The sequence below is a fragment of the Rhinolophus sinicus genome, linkage group LG02 (assembly GCF_036562045.2).
Source record: "Rhinolophus sinicus isolate RSC01 linkage group LG02, ASM3656204v1, whole genome shotgun sequence".
Lineage (NCBI taxonomy): Eukaryota > Metazoa > Chordata > Mammalia > Chiroptera > Rhinolophidae > Rhinolophus > Rhinolophus sinicus.
In genome coordinates, this window is record NC_133752.1 from 97827735 (window position 1) to 97845732 (window position 17998).

General features: G+C 38.3%; 1 long non-coding RNA gene across 2 annotated transcripts in view; it reads right to left on the reverse strand.

The window, feature by feature from the left end:
- Positions 1-13028, reverse strand: part of LOC141570035 (uncharacterized) — a 73760-nt gene extending 60732 nt beyond the window's left edge. For both annotated transcript variants that reach the window (XR_012493777.1, XR_012493776.1), the window contains exon 1: positions 12832-13028. This is a non-coding gene — a long non-coding RNA (uncharacterized LOC141570035). The remainder of the gene's footprint in view (positions 1-12831) is intronic.
- Between the last annotated feature and the right edge of the window lie 4970 nt (positions 13029-17998).

Sequence of the window (17998 nt, forward strand, 5' to 3'; positions counted from 1 at the left end):
GGTGAATTAATAGACGAATCACTGACTCAATAAATGAACAAATAGATTTCAGGAAAAAGAGTAGAATCTAAGGACACACTTAGATAAAACAAGTATGCAAGGAAGCAAAAGTCATATATTTGTTATTACTCCTTTCAGACATCAGTTCTCAACCCTGGCTGCTCATGAGAATGATTCAAAGATGTTATTATAATGAAAGTGCAAAATCCAAGATGCTACTCCAGAAGTGTAGAATAGAATCCTGAGAGTGGGGATGTGGCCTATATATGGGAGTGGGGACACGGGGTTTCCAAGGGCATGAAATAATTCCTCCATCAGTAGCTGTAAGTGCTGCTACGTCCCTAGGGGGGGAATTAGGCCTTTGGGAGGGGGAGGAAGCTCCAGTTGCTCTGCTTTCTATGAGCAACAGGACCCAGTCTTTTCAGCGAGGTGAGATGGAAATCAGCAGGCACTGTATCTTTATGCTGACATCTGCTGGTCTCCCATTGCTGGGGTAATAGTGCAGGTGAACTTATTCTTTCATGTGCTCCCCTTCCTGTCTGCAGCCTACAAGCAAAGTGTCCTCAGAGCCATTTCACTTCCCAGGTGGTGCCACCAGCACAGGACAAATCCACTCTGCTTCAGCTAGGAGAGCAAGAAAATGCCAATAACAGCAAAGTGGACACGAGAGAAAATCTGTTTCAGCTTTTGATGTCCTTTCTTTTAGCAAACTTCACCTTTCAGGTTATCTTTGTAGAACTAGCTGCAAAATTTTCTCATCAAAGCATACGCACTAAGTGTGTTTCATTAAAACTTGAAAGCTCCTACATTTATAAGTAACTTGAACTGCCAGGCACATACATTGATGTGATTTCATGGTTCCCCCCCTCCCCTTTTGTTCAGAAACAGGTAATTTAAATTTTAAACACCTATGTAGAGGGCTTTCTGCCAGCTTTCCAAAGATCTGGAAGCATTTATTAACTGGACTTTGTTATTCAATTTGATTCAGAAAAATCATTCCTTGGTCTCTCAGTACAGTCACCAGTCTAGCAGTTGACGCAGTCCTTATTCAGGAGCCTATGGGCTGGATAAAGGAGGCAGAGCTGGCCTCAAATAATGGGAATGAAAACCTCTCCATCACTCTTCTGACAGACCTAGGAGCTCCCACCTTTTATAACATTACTCTCCTGATCAAACAACAGCTCACATGACAAGATTACAAAGCAGCCTAATATTTTTATTGAATTTTAAAATTTTTTGGTGTATTAGCTATGATAGAACCCAAAATTTTTATTTTAATATTTCTGAATCTTTTATTAATATGGCATAAGACTTGTTCCATTGCAGAGGAATATTCAAACTCTAAAAATTATAATCAGTTAAAAAGATAACATTAGAGGATACACTGAAACCTTCAGTATATTTGAAACCATTTAAAAATGTAAAAATTGTTTTAAAATAGATATCTCTTTCCATTAATATGAAATGTATATATTTTCTTCCTTTGAAGGTAAAAATAAAATTTCTACATTCCTGATCTTTTCAGAAAAGTTAACCTCCAAAATATAATAAAAACTTTGTTAGTTATATTTCTGTTGTTCAAGAAAACAAGTGCTCTCTTTAAATACAACTACAATCAATGTATTTAGAACAACATTACTACAGTATATGCCATATGGTTTATCAAAATAGAAGTGATAGAAGAAAGAGACTGTGTTAAAATACAATGGAAATGAGAAAAACATTACAAATCATCTACAGATGAACATAAACTTTACAACTAAACATGCTTGGATTTGAATTATCACAGAGAAAAGCTATTTGAAGCATGATCCAGACTGTGTCTGTACTGATTTATGTCTTAGAAGTTTAAAACGTAAGGCACTACAATAGTAGTGCGTCTAAGAAATGATTTTTCTCTTGTATTAAGAAAGGAGTCTATATTTATCAAAACTCAACAACTTGGTAATTTCATTCAAAATGCTACCTACGTTCCATCAACAGTCCTCTCATCTTCAGACTGGTAATGTATTTTCCAACCAGCTGTTTTTCATAGCTGGACTTGAAGCCACGTTCACTCTCAGACCTGCGTTTTTCACCTTAATAAACTGTTTGATACATTGCCCCTCTAACACCTCCAAGTCAGAGATAAATAAGTTCTGCTACACACTTCTCAGAGAGCACCTCTCTCTAGAAAGACAGGAGTTGTTAGAATTCTTTCCTAAAGACTCTCTTGAAATAATGTTGTCTTGTACAACAAACAATAAATTGGGATTCACGAAAACCATGTTCTGAGCAACTCACCTAACCTCTCTGGCCTTCAGATATTTTTACCAGCTTCTTGCAAAAAAAAAAGAAAAAAAAAAAAAACAACAACAACAAAAAAAACCTGTCAAATTTAACATAGTAAAATGGCTACATTTTCATCCAAAGTGTTTTGAGATTTGTGTCAATTATCAATTTATTGACTCTCACTTCCAAATCCACCTTTTTAATTAAAAAAATATATAATGTTTTATTGAGATATAATTCACATACCATACAATTCACCTACTTAATGTGCAATTCAATGTGTGCAATTCAATAGTTTTTAGAATATTCACAGTTTGACAACCATCATCATAATTAATTTCAGAATATTTTCGCCTCCTAAAAAAAACCTCATACATTTTAGCCACCACCTCCCACTCCTCCATCCCACCTGCCCTTGGCAACAGCTAATCTACTTTCTGTCTCTACATTGTGCCTATTCTGGACGTTTCATATAAATGGAATCATGTAATATGTCATCTTTTCAAACTGGATTCTTTCACTTAGCATAATTTTTTTCAACTTTTATCCATGTTGTGGTATGTATCAGCACTTCGTTCTTTTTAAATACAGAACAACATTCCATTGTATGGATGGACCACATTTTATTTATCCTTTTATCAGTTGGGCATTTCAGTTGTTTCCCCTATTTGGCTATTATAAATAATGCTGCTGAGACATCATCAAAATGGCGGCATGAGGTGAGCCTTTGTAAAGCTCCCCTGGAATTTACAACAACTCTAACAACTATAATTCCACAAAGACTCCCTGCACAGCAGACAGGCAAGACGAAGAGGCCCACTAATGAACTCACCTAAAGGTGGGTGAATCGCAAGAGCTGGGGAGGAGGGAAGGGAGAAGTGCGGAGACGGAGCCGCGGGGGCGCAGGACGCAGACCTAGCTCAGTGCTCCGAGCTCGCTGCTTCCCGGAGCTACCGCAGCTGCGGGAGAGGGAAGAACTCGGACTGCTAGGGCTCCATTTATGGCCCACAGGACTGAGGGGACAGCATATAACACCGCTGAACCCAATGCTCATGCAAAGACCTCGGAGAAAAGACTGAGGGAAGAAGGCTGAAAATGGTGGTTTAAGCCCTCACTGCCGAGCAGAGAATGGAATCCTGAGGCACTGAGACTAGCTGCCCCCTCCCCAACATCCCAGAGCTCGCCCCGCCCCCACCTGCCTAGTGCTAGAAGCGGAACAGTAGCGGTGTCAGATCAAAAGAACAGAATATTTGCTGTTCTGAAACCACCATCAACAGGGACAATTTGTGGCAACCAAAACATAAGAAGGGGGAGAGTAAAGGCCTGAACCAGAATATAGGAATGGAGAAAGTAAGCGTGCTGAAGAAAATGGAATACTATAAATATCAAACTTTCTTTTACATAAACTTAAGGGTAACCACTCAAAAAAAAATCCAGAACTGAAATATATACTGTAATAAAAGAAGAAACAGAGGGAAACATCATAGAATACCACCACACAGAAATAATAGACAACAACAAAAAGGCAAAGAAACAATGGAGACACAGCCTTACCAGAAAACTAAAGATAGAATGACAGGAAATCTTCACATATAAATAATCACCCTAAATGTAAATGGACTGAACTCACCAATAAAAAGGCACAGAGTAGCAGATTGGATCAAAAAACTAAACCCAACCATACGCTGTCTCCAAGAGACACATCTCAGCTACAAGGACAAGCACAGACTCAAAGTGAAAGGGTGGAAATTGACACTCCAAGCAAATGGTATCCAGGGAAAATCAGGCGTAGCCATAATGATATCAGATGAAACAGACTTCAGTGTGAAAAAGGTAACAAGAGACAAAGATGGACATTTCATAATGGTAAAGGGGACTATACAACAAGAAGACATAACAGTCGTCAATATTTATGCCCCCAATCAGGGAGCACCGAAATATACCAAACAACTACTAACAGACTTAAGGGAGAAATTGACCAAAACACAATTATACTAGGGGAGTGAAATACATCATTGACATTTATGGATAGATCATCCAAACAGAAAATAAACGAAATAGCAGCCCTAAATGACACATTAGATGAAATGGACATAATTGATATATATAGAGCACTTCATCCTAAGACATCAGACTACACATTTTTTTCTAGTGTGCATAGAACATTCTCAAGGATAGACCATATATTGGGACATAAAATCAGCCTCAGCAAATTTAAGATTGAAATCATACCAAGCATATTCTCTGATCACAAGGCTTTGAAATTGGATATCAACTGCAAAAAGAAAGCAGGAGAAAACACAAATACATGGAGATTAAACAACATACTTTTAAAGAATGACCGGGTCAAAGAAGAAATTAGAGGAGAGATCAAAAGATACATAGAAACAAATGACAATGAAAATATGAATTTGACTCCAAAGGCAAGGGAAGTAAAAGCTAAAATAAATGAATGGGACTATATGAAACTTAAAAGCTTCTGCACAGCAAAAGAAACCATCGACAAAATAAAGAGGCAACCATCTGAATGGGAGAAGGTTTTTGCAAACAGTGCCTCCGATAAGGGGCTAATATCCAAAATATACAAGGAACTCATGAAACTCAACACCAAAAAAACAAACAACCCAATTGAAAAATGGGCAGAGGACCTGAAGAGACATTTCTCCAAAGAGGACTTACAAATGGCAAATAGACATATGAAAAAATGCTCAACATCACTAATCATCAGAGAAATGCAAATAAAAACCACAATGAGATATCACCTCACCCCAGTCAGAATGGCTATCATCAACAAGACAAATAGTAACAAGTGTTGGAGAGGCTGTGGAGAAAAAGGAACCCTCATACACTGTTGGTGGGAATGCAGACTGGTGCAGCCGTTATGGAAGGCAGTGTGGAGGTTCCTCAAAAAATTACAAATAGAATTACCATATGACCCAGCAATCCCTCTCCTGGGTATCTACCCAAAAAATCTGAAAACATTTATACATAAAGACACGTGTGCTCCAATGTTCATTGCAGCTTTGTTTACGGTGGCCAAGACATGGAAACAACCAAAGTGTCCTTCGATAGATGAATGGATAAAGAAGTTGTGGTATATGTACACAATGGAATACTATTCGGCGGTAAGAAAAGATGATATAGGAACATTTGTGACAACATGGATGGATCTTAAGAGTATGATGCTGAGCGAAATAAGTCAGACAGAAAAAGCAGAGAACCATGTGATTTCACTGATATGTGGTATATAAACCAAAAAGAACAAAAGAACAAGACAAACAAATGAGAAACAGAAACTCATAGACACAGACAATAGTGTAGTGGTTATCAGAGGGTAAAGGGGGAAAGGGGTGGGAGATGAGGGTAAAGGGGATCAAATATATGGTGATGGAAGGAGAACTGACTCTGGATGGTGAACACACAACGGGATTTATAGATGATGTAATACAGAATTGTACATCTGAAATCTATGTAATTTTATTCACAATTGTCACCCCAATAAACTTGAAAAAAAAAGAAATAATGCTGCTAGAATATTTATGTACACATGTTTGTGAGGGCATGTGATTCCATTTCTCTGGGGTATACACCTCCAAGTAGAACTGCTGGATCATATGGTAAGTCCATGTTTAACCATTTAAGGAACTTCCAGACTGTTCCAAAGCAGCTGCACCATTTTCCATTCCTACCAAGAGTATATGAGAGTTCCAATTGCTCTACACCTTTGCCAACACTTGTTATAATTTGTCTTTTTTACATCTTTTTTTACACTTGTAGCCGTCCTAATGTGTGTGAAGTGATATCTTACTGTGGAATTCACCCTTCCTTTGCAGTTCTTTGTAATAATGGAGATAGATCTTGTAAACATTTTTCTTTGTCAGCTGGCACAAGATCAAGCTTTTCTGTAGAAAGTACTAGATTATGAAACAAAAGAAAATGGACTAATAAGATCTTGACCAAGTTGATATTAATGGAAACCAAGGAGGTGGCACTGCACTGTCATCAGTTAATACAGCCAAGGCTACAGAGAGCCAGCCTGGGGCAGGCATGGGAGCCAGTCCTTCTCTAATTTATTTTTATCTTCCCACTTCCTTAAAGCTGCCCTACATTTCAGAAGTCCACATTCATGCCCAGGGGCCAGCATTTGCTCTGGCATCTGCTGACTCCATGCTTTTATGAAGTTCATTTGACACTTCTTGCTTGACACATAACTGCTGGTAAATCCTGATGTGAATTCCCCTACTACATACAGCGTTTTGGCCCTGAAACATCACCAGATACCAGAGGGAACTGACTTAAATTTTAAGAAGTCATTAGTCTGCACTAACGCAAGTAAAACATAAAGCACTGAAATTTTACGATCAGGTCTACTTGAATAGGACTGTCAAGGCATTCAGGCCAAGCTCCAGCTTGCCCTGCAAAAATAAGCCTGACCTGAGTTACTTTGATGCGTTATCATTTAAGTTGTATGCAGGCTACTGCTCTCAAGGTGGTTCCTTGAAATATATATTTATATGGGTTTTTTTTTCATTATTCTTGAATTTCAATAGGTAGGGGTTTCAGTATTGGTCATGTGTTGAATAGAATGTTCTTATTTTTATAAGTTAATAACAAGATGATATAAGCCAGAATCCCAAGATAGAGGAAACCCAAGGCAGTACCTCTTTTGGTTCCGTTACATCCGTGGACATATAACACTATATTATGAGATGAGGTGATGTAAGAAAAGGGCACAACCTCTGAGATAGCCAAAGAGAGATAAAATGAGGCCTCTGACAGAACAAACCTCATGAACTTGGTGAGTCATTCACTTCTCTAGATCACTATAAAGGGTAAAATACTACCTACCCAATACAGTCCAGATTAATAAATATAAAATTTTTAACCAGCACATGGCACATGCTAAGTGCTTAACAAATGGTTATTAGGAGTGTAATGGGAATAAATCACACAGTAATGTTTTTTAAAGTTGATTAGCTCACATACAATGAAAGAATCATATTAATATTACTCCATTAGGTGTAAATGGCTAAAAATCATGAAAGCAACTTCATATTAATCTGTGATATGTTTATGTTTATCATTGAAATATCAATTACAACAGTATCTCATAAGCTACTTCTCCCAAAGATATGTGAAAGTTCCATCCAGCTGCCATAAAGTAAGAGTAGCTTGCCTTCTGTCTATGTCCCCACCCACCCCCTAATTCATATGCTGAAACCCTAACCTTCAGTGAGGCTGTATTTGGAGATGGGGCTTTTAAGGAAATAATTAAGGTTAAATGAAGTCATAAGGGAGGGGCCCTGATCTGATAGGATTAGTGTCCTTAGAAGTAGAGATACCAGAGAACTCTCTGGCTCCCCGCTACCAACTTCCCACTGTCCCACACCCCACCCGCTAATTACAGACACCAAAGAAACAAGGACATAGAAACAAGGCTGGGAAAAGAGCTCTCACCAGAAACCAGATCAGCTGAGACCTTGATCTCAGACTTCCATCCTCTAGAAATATGAGAAAACAAACTCATGTTGTTTAAGTCACACAGTCTGTGATACTTCGTTATGGCAGCCTAAGCTAAGACACCAATCAACTACCAAAATGTACCTGAAAGAACGATAAGCCTCAGAAAAAAAATGACTTATTCCTTGAGTAATCTTAATTCTTATGTCGCAGTTGAGCTCACTTAAATGTGTAACATGCGTAACTTAGCATCCCTGATGTTTCAACAAATAATTTACTGTATAAGTAGTTATAGTTTGTACCCCTAATAAATGCCTGCCAATACTAAAAGGCTAGGGATATTGAAATATATTCAATCAGAAACCACTTGATCTCAATCTAGCTTTTACAGGATTAAATATATGAATAGGAAATATTGCAGTAAAGGACTAAGAATTTCCACATGTCAGAATTTAAATAACCAGTATAAAGTAATGAGCATGTCTTTTGAATAAAAATTCCCTGAGGGTAGGCGAACTCAGACATATCCTAGATTACTATCTTTAATAATATTTTTAATAAATTATAGTTTTGGTGGCTTTCATGTTCACGCATTGAATGTGTTCCTAGCTGATGTCAACTGTGACTGGAAGGCACATTGCCACTTAATGTGGGGAAAATAAGCCACACACAGAGCCAAGCGCACGTCTGCCTCAGGTTTAAGAATCACAGGCTCATAGATTAGAAACTTTTATTTATCAGCCCTTCAACTCAGTCTCAAGGCTTTATTTCATAGCCACATGGAAGACACAAGGCTCCCTCTTATACGTCCCAGTTATTCAACCCAGTGTCACTGAGTAGATTGAGATTTTGGTTATTCAAGCTGAAACAATGAAGAATTTTCTAACTTGGCTTTGGTACTGAACATTTCAATCCGTCACATAAAGCTTCTTTGATTATTCTCTGGACATGAAGTCTGCCTTTCTTTGTTCATGAGCTGAGTGAGAGGCTAGAAACAAGGCACTTTGCTGATCTCCTAAGTATCAAGACAACAGTAAACACATCAGATTATGTAGGTGCCAATAAGAAAGCTCCCTGGCAACTACAGAAGACATCAGTAACAGTCACCACCATCTGATCCTGTACATGGCTAAGCTGGATATGCATTTTCTCCCCAGTCCTTCCCTTATGACGAATTTATAATTTTTTAAAAGAAGCAGTGCAATTTCACAGGGCAGAGTCAATAGAAAGTAAAAAGCATGGCAATTATGATCATCTTTATACTCTAGCTGCTGAAGAGTGCCTTGTAAGAAGGACAAAATGCAAAGGAACAAAGTAGAGATAAATGCAACTGACAAATGGCAAGAATTTGTGAAGGTTCTAAGAACAAGGAAGTAAGTAAAGTGTAACCAAATGTGTGAAAGAAAGCCCAAATTAGTCTTAAAAAGCAGAAAATAAAGAGCAAAAGTATAAATGTGATGAAAAAAATCAGTAAAACTCAACATAACTAATATGATCGATAGTTTCACCGTTTAGATGTTGAACATCATCGTTAAATCCAAATTTAATTCATGAAAAGCCTTCTTATTGTTACTTAGTCAACATAAGCGAGAAGTATCAAACCATTTGCCTCACAGTGTCTTAATGTGTTCTTAGGAGCTTTGTGTAAATCAAAACAGGCACATGTTCACTGAAGCTGAAGTTAGATCTACAAAATTTCTGTGGCATTGATTCAGTAATGTGCTTTGTTGTCCAACAAATATAAGAAAGTCCTGAATTTACTACAATAACTAGCTAAAATTTGAGTTTATGTTTAATCCAATGCTAACTCCAACCCACAAGAAATAAGACTATAAATTTTTGCCAGGCAGCAGCCTACCCGTCTGTCTCCTCGTACCTGCCCCTAAAGAAAGGAGAGTCTGTGAGACGGATCCTTTCAGGGACTTTGCTTCACCTTTGTGCTTACACCTTATGTCTCCCAGTTTGGCCCCATAAAGATGGCTGGCTAGTCAAAGATGGGTATGACTCCCCATGGGAGGGTGGGAAGGGGCAACCCAAGCCAGACACAGCCATGTGGGGACCATCTGGGGAACTCACGGGGTCGATAGAGATGGGCACCCCCCACCTTCCCCCCGGCTAAGGAGAGCCTCTGTGGCTGCATTCCTTCCCACAACCTGCAGGGGAAGTGACTCAGTGATGTGCTCTCCATCTATTCATATGCATACAGGTTTTGTCCCTTGGGGAAGTACTTATCCTGAGACTTAAGGTCCTGCTGCCTGCAGGCAAGGGTGATTGTCTTAAATCCATTTCCTATTGTAATGTATGGAATTCACAGATCTTGAGATTGACATGCTTTACTTCTTGCACTTCCACACCTAACTAATAAAAGCCATGCGTTGGCCGATCGGGGCTCAGTCCTTGAGGCTGCAGTCCCTTGGCCCTGCTTGCACTCTACTCTTGTCTATTGTCTTTCTTAGCCTTGTGCCTCTCTCCTCGCTTCCCACTGCTCTTGTCATGCTGGACGCGACGATAAATAAGACTAACTTCTGCACAGATTAAAGAGACTGGTTCTCCTTGTTATGGTACTGAGCCAGCTCAAGTCTCAGATACTCTTACAGAGCAGTTCTTCTACATGTTGGTTTCACAACATGTAAACAATCCAAGAGCTGTCAATCAGGCTTTTCCGTTCTCCAAGCAAGTTTGGAGGTGATCCATAAAAGAAATACATTGGTACCATGTTCCTGAGCCATCTGATTGGTCCTTCCACACACATTTCAGGAGAAACAGAGATCGTGGCGCCCTTGTAAACCCCAAAGAAGAACAGAAATTTACACCGGCCCACATGGCTTCACTCAGGCATTTGACTACCAATTTGCCAAGCAATTGTGGCGGGTTGCTTATCATCACGAACCAGCTGATTTAAAGTAATTTAAATTATATTACGTGAGTGGAACAGCTTTAGGTTAAAGGTACAGTTAGCAATGCCCTTAGTAGTAAATCTAAAACACTTCTGAATAAACCGTCCAGAAGAAACCATCTGTACCTGTTTCCCATCAGATTTAAGAGAGTTGAAACAACAATTTGTTCCCGACAGCTCCAGTAGGCAATCTTGTCTTAGAAAAGGAGGCTGAAAGAGCCATAGGAATTGCTGATGCCGTCAAGATGAAGCTAAACACACTGCATGAGAGCTGTCTCCAAAAATACCACTCATGGCACTGAGCAGGGGAGAAAATCTCAAAGTTGATCAGCGCTCCAGCCTTGACCCTGGCTGCTCCAGAGACAGTGCGTCTGGGTAACTTACATCAGATTTGCGTATGTTCATCAGTCTCACATTAGTACCACTCTTGCTGATATAAGAGATCAAGGAAAAGCCTTCATGGACACCAATGGGACCCATGGAACGCAAGGCCTTGTGGAGAACAAACGTGATGATACCAGTTTTGGTAAACTCTCCAGCCTCCCATCCTGGAATAAGCTGATGTCATGTGGGTCAGACACAGAGTTCCCTTTCAACATAGGACAATAGTTACTTTGGAAGTGTATCACTGTCAACACCTGTGCATTCATGGCCACAGCCATGAATTAAAACAAGCTGAGCGGTGTGTGAAGATCATACCCGTGGATGTCCTTTGTTTAGGCTTAGAAACTGATTAGTACCCTGGAAGCACAATTCAAGCACCTGGCCAGCTCCTTTTGGGTCCCACCTCCTGACATCCATACTCCAGAAATGGTTCTTATCAGGCTGCTCCATCCCAACTCCACTAAGCTCAGACTCCTCCTCACTGTTATTTAACTTCACGGAGAGCTGCAGAACATCTCTGCAGTCCTTGCACAGCAAAATTGAAGTCAATTCATCGTAACCCGTTTTGCCAAAATACCAGTCTGCTGCCTCAGGCGATGCTATGGGATGAGGTGCCTTTCCTTTATTCTTGAGGTTCAGCCCAGGGTAGACTCCAACACAAGACTTGGCTGAGGGTAACTCAATGTCTGCAGGCCAGATCATGGCAAGCTGGTTTCCACCAGGTTCTGAACAAGCCATGTCACTGACAGCAGAGCAGGAGGAACCCCCTCACGTGTCCAATAAGACTGACATTCTTGCACTTCTTGATTGAAGAAATAACTGCCACCACGCAATCCAGAATAGTGTCTTTCTCAGCAATGCCCAGAAACCTGAACCCACTGTTTTAGAAATAAAATAGTCTGCATAGCATCTATACTTTTAAATGAGTTTCAATTAAACAAATAATATTCCATTTGGTTTCAGCATAAAGAAGTCCCTTTAACATTTCTTGTAAGGCTGCTCTACTGGTGACGAACACCTTCAACTTTTGTTTCTCTGGAAAACTCTTCATCTCTCCAATTCTGAAGGACAACTTAATGAATAGAGTATTTTTGATTGGCAGTTTTATTCTTTCCACATTTAGTATATGTCATCCTACGCCCTTCTGGCCTGCAAGGTGTCTGTTTAAAAAATCCCCTAATATTCTTCTGGGGATCCCTTGTACATAACAGGTTGATTTTTCTCTTGCTGCTTTCAGATTACCTCCTTGTCTTTAACTTCTGACAATTTAATTATGTGTCTCAATATGGGTCTCTTTAGATTTATCTTATTTGGTACACATCGGGTTTCCAGGATCTGATATCTGTTTCTTTTGCAAGGTTAGGGAAGTTTTTAGCCCTTATTTCTTTGAATAAGCTTTTTGTCTCTTTCTCTCTCTTTTGTCCTTGATTGGTGTCTCAGAAGTCCCTTAAACCATCTTCACTCTTTTTCATTTGCTTTTGTAGTTATTTTTTTTTTACCAAAATATTCTAAAACTATTAACTAATCCAAAATATAACTAGCCCAAGGGGAGGGAACACATACACACACACACACACACACACACACACACACACACACACAACCAAAAGCAAAATCAAAACCAACAAACTTGCTGAACCACAAACACCGATCTTTTTAATGCAAAAAATTTTTTGTGAGCTAACCATAGTATAAATTCCAATGAACTCCCCTAAATATATCATAATTCAAACTAAGTACATTTCCAAGTTCAGGCAGAACTCCAAAAATTGTAGACATGGCCCACAGGACAACCTAACCTAATCAGGCAACAGGCTTACCCAGTAATAGCTGCCCACTTTCAGAAAGGACTTGTACAGTCAGGTAACTTCCAGGTCATTTGTTGATAAATGGGACACGTACCACAGGAACCTCAGGACATCAATCAGTCTAGACTCAAGTTCTCAGGCTTCTATCTTTAATCAACAGCTTTTCCAATACATAGCTCGATAAAATTCTCATAAACTTAAAGACGGTAATCAAGTCCCCTCTCAGCTTTCTCATCTCTAATCAAAACACACTCCTCCCTCTCATTTGCAGTTTTCCACCCTGAAACATCTTCTTTCTTCCTAGCAACTAATGATAGAAAAGAATGATGAAAAATCAGAGGTCCTTGCTCTTGACCATATAGTAGAAGGAGAAAGCAGAAGCTCCCGGGCTCTCTTCCATCAGCTCAGTGAGCTCATCGCACAAAGGGACGTGCTCTCAGACCACACTCTTTCACTCCTCTTTTCTATCGCTGAAAAAATGGACTCTGCCCCAGGGAGAAAATGAAATCGAATTTAACCCGAATAATGAATTCTTACCATCTCCCATAAGGGAGTTCCCGTTTAATCAGAGAACTAGTCCTACCTTTTTAAAACAAGGTCAGTTATTTGTATTAATTAAAGAAACATTCAGGAAACCCCAACAATCTAACTCAAGTCAATCTGGCTTTCAGATGCATTGTTCAATTCTTTTACATCCAATTTACCTTCGAAATTACATCCTGCCTTGGTAACTATTAGAATACCTTTGTGTGTCCTAAGCCTCACAGGCAGCTATTGAAGAATTCCCAAAAGAATGCTGAAAGGTAAAAAGAAGCGATTTAGATCCAGAATTTCCCACCACCCAAAAAGTCCAGAAATTTACTACTTCATATGCAGGTGAGCGAGAATTAACAGCCTGCGTGTTTGAGTTTGTGAGAACATGTACATGTTTGGAAAAGCCTCAAGTAATCAAATCTGGGCCTGCCGTTATCCTTCTTACACTGTTATGAAAAACAGACACTTCATAAATAGATTATCTGGAGTATTCAGATACTTTATCATTCCGCCACATACTAGGTCGGACAATTAAGTTCACGAACTCATCCCAGAGAAAGTGCTATATACCTCATTGCTGAATATCACTTGGGTCACCTTCAAAGTACTCCCCTTGGGAAGCTATGCACTGACGCCAGCACCTAGTCCGCCCTTCAAAGCAATTTTGGAACTCTTTTTCTAGAATGGCTATCAGAGCTGTCATTGTATTAACTTTGATGTCCTGAATGTCATCACAATGTCTTCGTTTCATATTTCCTTTATCTTCGGGGAAAGAAAGAAGTCACTGGGGGCCAGATCGGGTGAGTAGGGAGGGTGTTCCAATACCGTTATTTATTTACTGTCTCAAAACTCCTCACAGACAGTGCCATGTGAGCTGGTGCATTGTCATGATGCAATTGTTGGCAAAAAGTTCAGGTCGTCTAACTTTTTCACTAAGCCTTTTCAGCACTTCCAAATTGTAAACTTGCCTAACTGTTTGTCCAGTGGGTACAAATTCGTAATGAATGATCCCTCTGATATAAAAAAATGTTAGCAACGAGTTTGCAAATTTAATTGTCCAACCTCGTATATCTATAAAATCAATGCATTCATCTCTATCCTAAAAAGTATAATAATCACATTGTGAACTACAAAAACAGAAATAATATAAGGGCACTGTAGTGTTGATTTGGTCATCTTACTTTGCAGAAATTATGTACCTTTCTCATTAAATTATAGAAGGATAAAGAAACTTGGAACTGTTAATACTGAGTTTAGATACATTGTTTGCAAATCTTCACATAAGAGGTTATTTAGGTTACACTATTTTTACCAGTATAATTTTGACAAATAAAAATTCTCAGGTTGCTCATTATGTACCATTTAAGAATAAATTTGATTTTTTATATTCATTTGACCCCCTTTACCCTCTTATACCACCCCCTCCCCCCTTAAAAATTTAATTTAAAATATTTTACAGTAACATGTTTACATTTACCCAAGTAAAACTGAACTTAAAAGTCATAATTACTTCAATAACTTTAGGGAATTCATCACACTGCCTTATAGTGTTTTTTTTTAAATCACTCATTATAATATTTCACCTAACAAATCTGATCCATATTTGTGGAACATTCAGGCATTGGGGAAAAATCAGCAGGGCAGAGAGTGCATTTTTCACACTGTGATGATCTCTTGAAAAATTGCAAAATTTATCACTTTCACAAAGGCCGCAGTCAAGGGAGCTTTCCTCAACATTAATCACTTTTGCATCAACTTTCTGCAGAGATTCTGACTTCTGGAGATGATTTCTGCCTTGATTCTGTAGTCCTTGAAGATGAGTTTCAAAATAATGCTGGATGTCCTCCTGCAAGCTATAGAATGACATCTGCTTCCCAGTATTAAACACTACACTACACTGACCAGACTCGTTTGCTCCTCCATATTCTTTGGCTGGTCTAGAGCAGCTCATTACTGGCTAATCAATATTTGCTGTGGTTCTGTGAATTTCTGCTGCCGTGTGCTGGCTTTTAGCATCTCAACACATTTTTTTGTCTCTTTGCGAGCTCTAGTTGTAACACTAGTGCATCCATAGATGGGACTTCGTTTTTTCCTATAACAGTAGGAACAACAATGATGTCTCCTGCATAACCGCTTGCCTTTTTCACTCCAGCTTAAGCACTACGAAAAGGTTATATGTTGAATTTAAAACGGCAATTTTAATGATATGACTTCTTATTTCAGAAGCTTAAAGAAATGCTAAGTCTCCCAAACATTCTACCTATACACCACCGTGACATCTTAGGCTCTTCACTTATTTGCATGTACAAAAATCTTAAATCACTTACGAATTTAGAACACCAAAATTTAAAAGATGCTTCTGGAATTAAAAATACTAGACCTTGATATAAAAACTGTGTTTTTTTCACTTCCACATATAAGTGTAGCTCAAAACACAACACCACTTGGCCTGTGGTTATGCAACTCAATCCACAAAAGTGAATTAACCATAAGAGAGAATATCATTACACAGACAATGCTAACTTGGTGGTTAATCATGGCGTTTAGAGGAGAAGGATAATGGGATCATAACGTTTTTATGTGTTTATTTGTGTGCCTGTGAGGGTGTGTGAAGTGTGTGTGTGTGTGTTTTCACTTAGTGTCTTCTACTAAGTGAATGACAGAGAATGACCAATCTGTTGAGATACAGGCTCTGTGTGTTTTTTATTCATAAATGAATGGTTTGTTCATGGAATCAAGAAGAGAGAGAGTGAGAAGAAGGGAGAGAGGGAGGGAGAAAGGGAGGGAGGGAGACACACAGCTAGTGGATGCCAAAAACAACTTAGAAAGGAGTTAGGAAGATACATTAGGAAGACTAATTTAATATGATAACCATAATATACTAACATTCCTACCCTTTTTCTACTCACAGTCACAAAATTTGTTTGTGTAACTACATGGTTGGACAGTTGACTCCTAACATTCAGACAGTTCAAGTCGAAAGAAATCACACAATTCCAGAAAGAAGGAGAGATTTTATCTAATGCCTAGAGATGTAAAAAAACTTAATTACAATTACTAGCCAATTCTACAGAAAAATCAGTAACTAAGTGGGCCTAACAACTGAAGTAATTTTATAGTTTTAAATGGTTTTTTTAGGGGAGGAGAAAAAGTGATATGGGTTCCTGCTAAATATTTTCCTAATAAAAGTCTCATTATCCCACACAAATTTTTTTAAAAATAAAGTCCACTTGAGGAGTACATAAGTTTTCTACAAATCATTTTATGAAAGCAAACACTGAGATGTTCGAAAGCACTTAGCCAACACTGAGATGTTCAGAGAAATTATGTAGTAACACTTGGGATAACAAATCTCCATCTTTAAATCTTCCATTTTGATAGCATGCCAAAAGCATGGCGTGCACTCAAATAATACAAGCACTGTCCTCATACCAAAGTTAAACTCCCTGCTTAACTTTCAGCAACTTGACTTCTAGCAAGTTTGGGTATCTTTTCGTATATTTACTGGTCATTTAAATTTTATGTTCTATGAATCACCTTTGCCCTTTATTTCCTTATGTGTTTTTTATTTCTTATTAATTCAGAGAAACTATTATTATGAATTTTAATAGTTTTGTCTGTCATATCCATTGGAAATATATTTTCCAGTCTACCTTTTTAGTTAATGTATAATTATTTTTGCCATGAACTTATAAAATATATACTTGTATGTAGAAAGACAGGCCTCTCTTTCTAAATACTAGGTTTCTTCTTGGACTGTTTGGAGGATTCCCCTATTCCAAAATTTGCTCTCCAAAATTTTATTTTAGTTGTTTATTGTTTTCTAATATTAAATCTTTATTATTTCTGTATATAGTACGAGAAAGGGGCCTAGCTTTGTGTTTTTTGTTCCTCTTATTGTTATTTCCATATATATATAATGTGTGCGTGTGCATACGGTCACGCACTGCATAACAACGTTTTAGTCAACTATGGATCACACATACAATGGTGGTTTCATAAGATTATAATGGAGCCGAAAATTCTTATCACCCAGGGACATCATAGCCATTGTAACACTGTAGTGCAATGCATTACTTACATTTTTGTGGTGACGCTGGTGTAAACCAACCCACTGGGCTGCCTGTCATATAAAAGTATAGCACATGCAATTAGGTATAGTACATAACACCTGATAATGGTAATAAATGACTACGCTAGTGATTTATGTATTTACTATGCTATACTTTTTATCATTATTTTAGTGTGCTTTTCTATTTATTAAAAACAGTTATGCTGTGTTACACCAGCAGCAGCAGCATATATTTTGTGTTAACCGCGTCTCTTGATCGCATCACTTTCTCTTATACTTGATTTAATTTCACGTTGTTTTATACAATAACATACTGTATAGACTTGTAGTCTAGGAGCAATAGACTATACCGTACAGCGTAGATGTATAGTAGGCTAGACCATCTAGGTTTGTGTAAGTGCACGCTACAATTTCACACAAAGATGAAATTGCCTAACTATGCATTTATCAGAACGTATCCCTGTAGTTAAGTGGCACATGACTGTATACAGAGGTTGCCAAAAAATGTATACACATTTTAAGAAAGGAAAAAACTGTATTAAAATTGTAATATTCAATATACTTGTATACCGA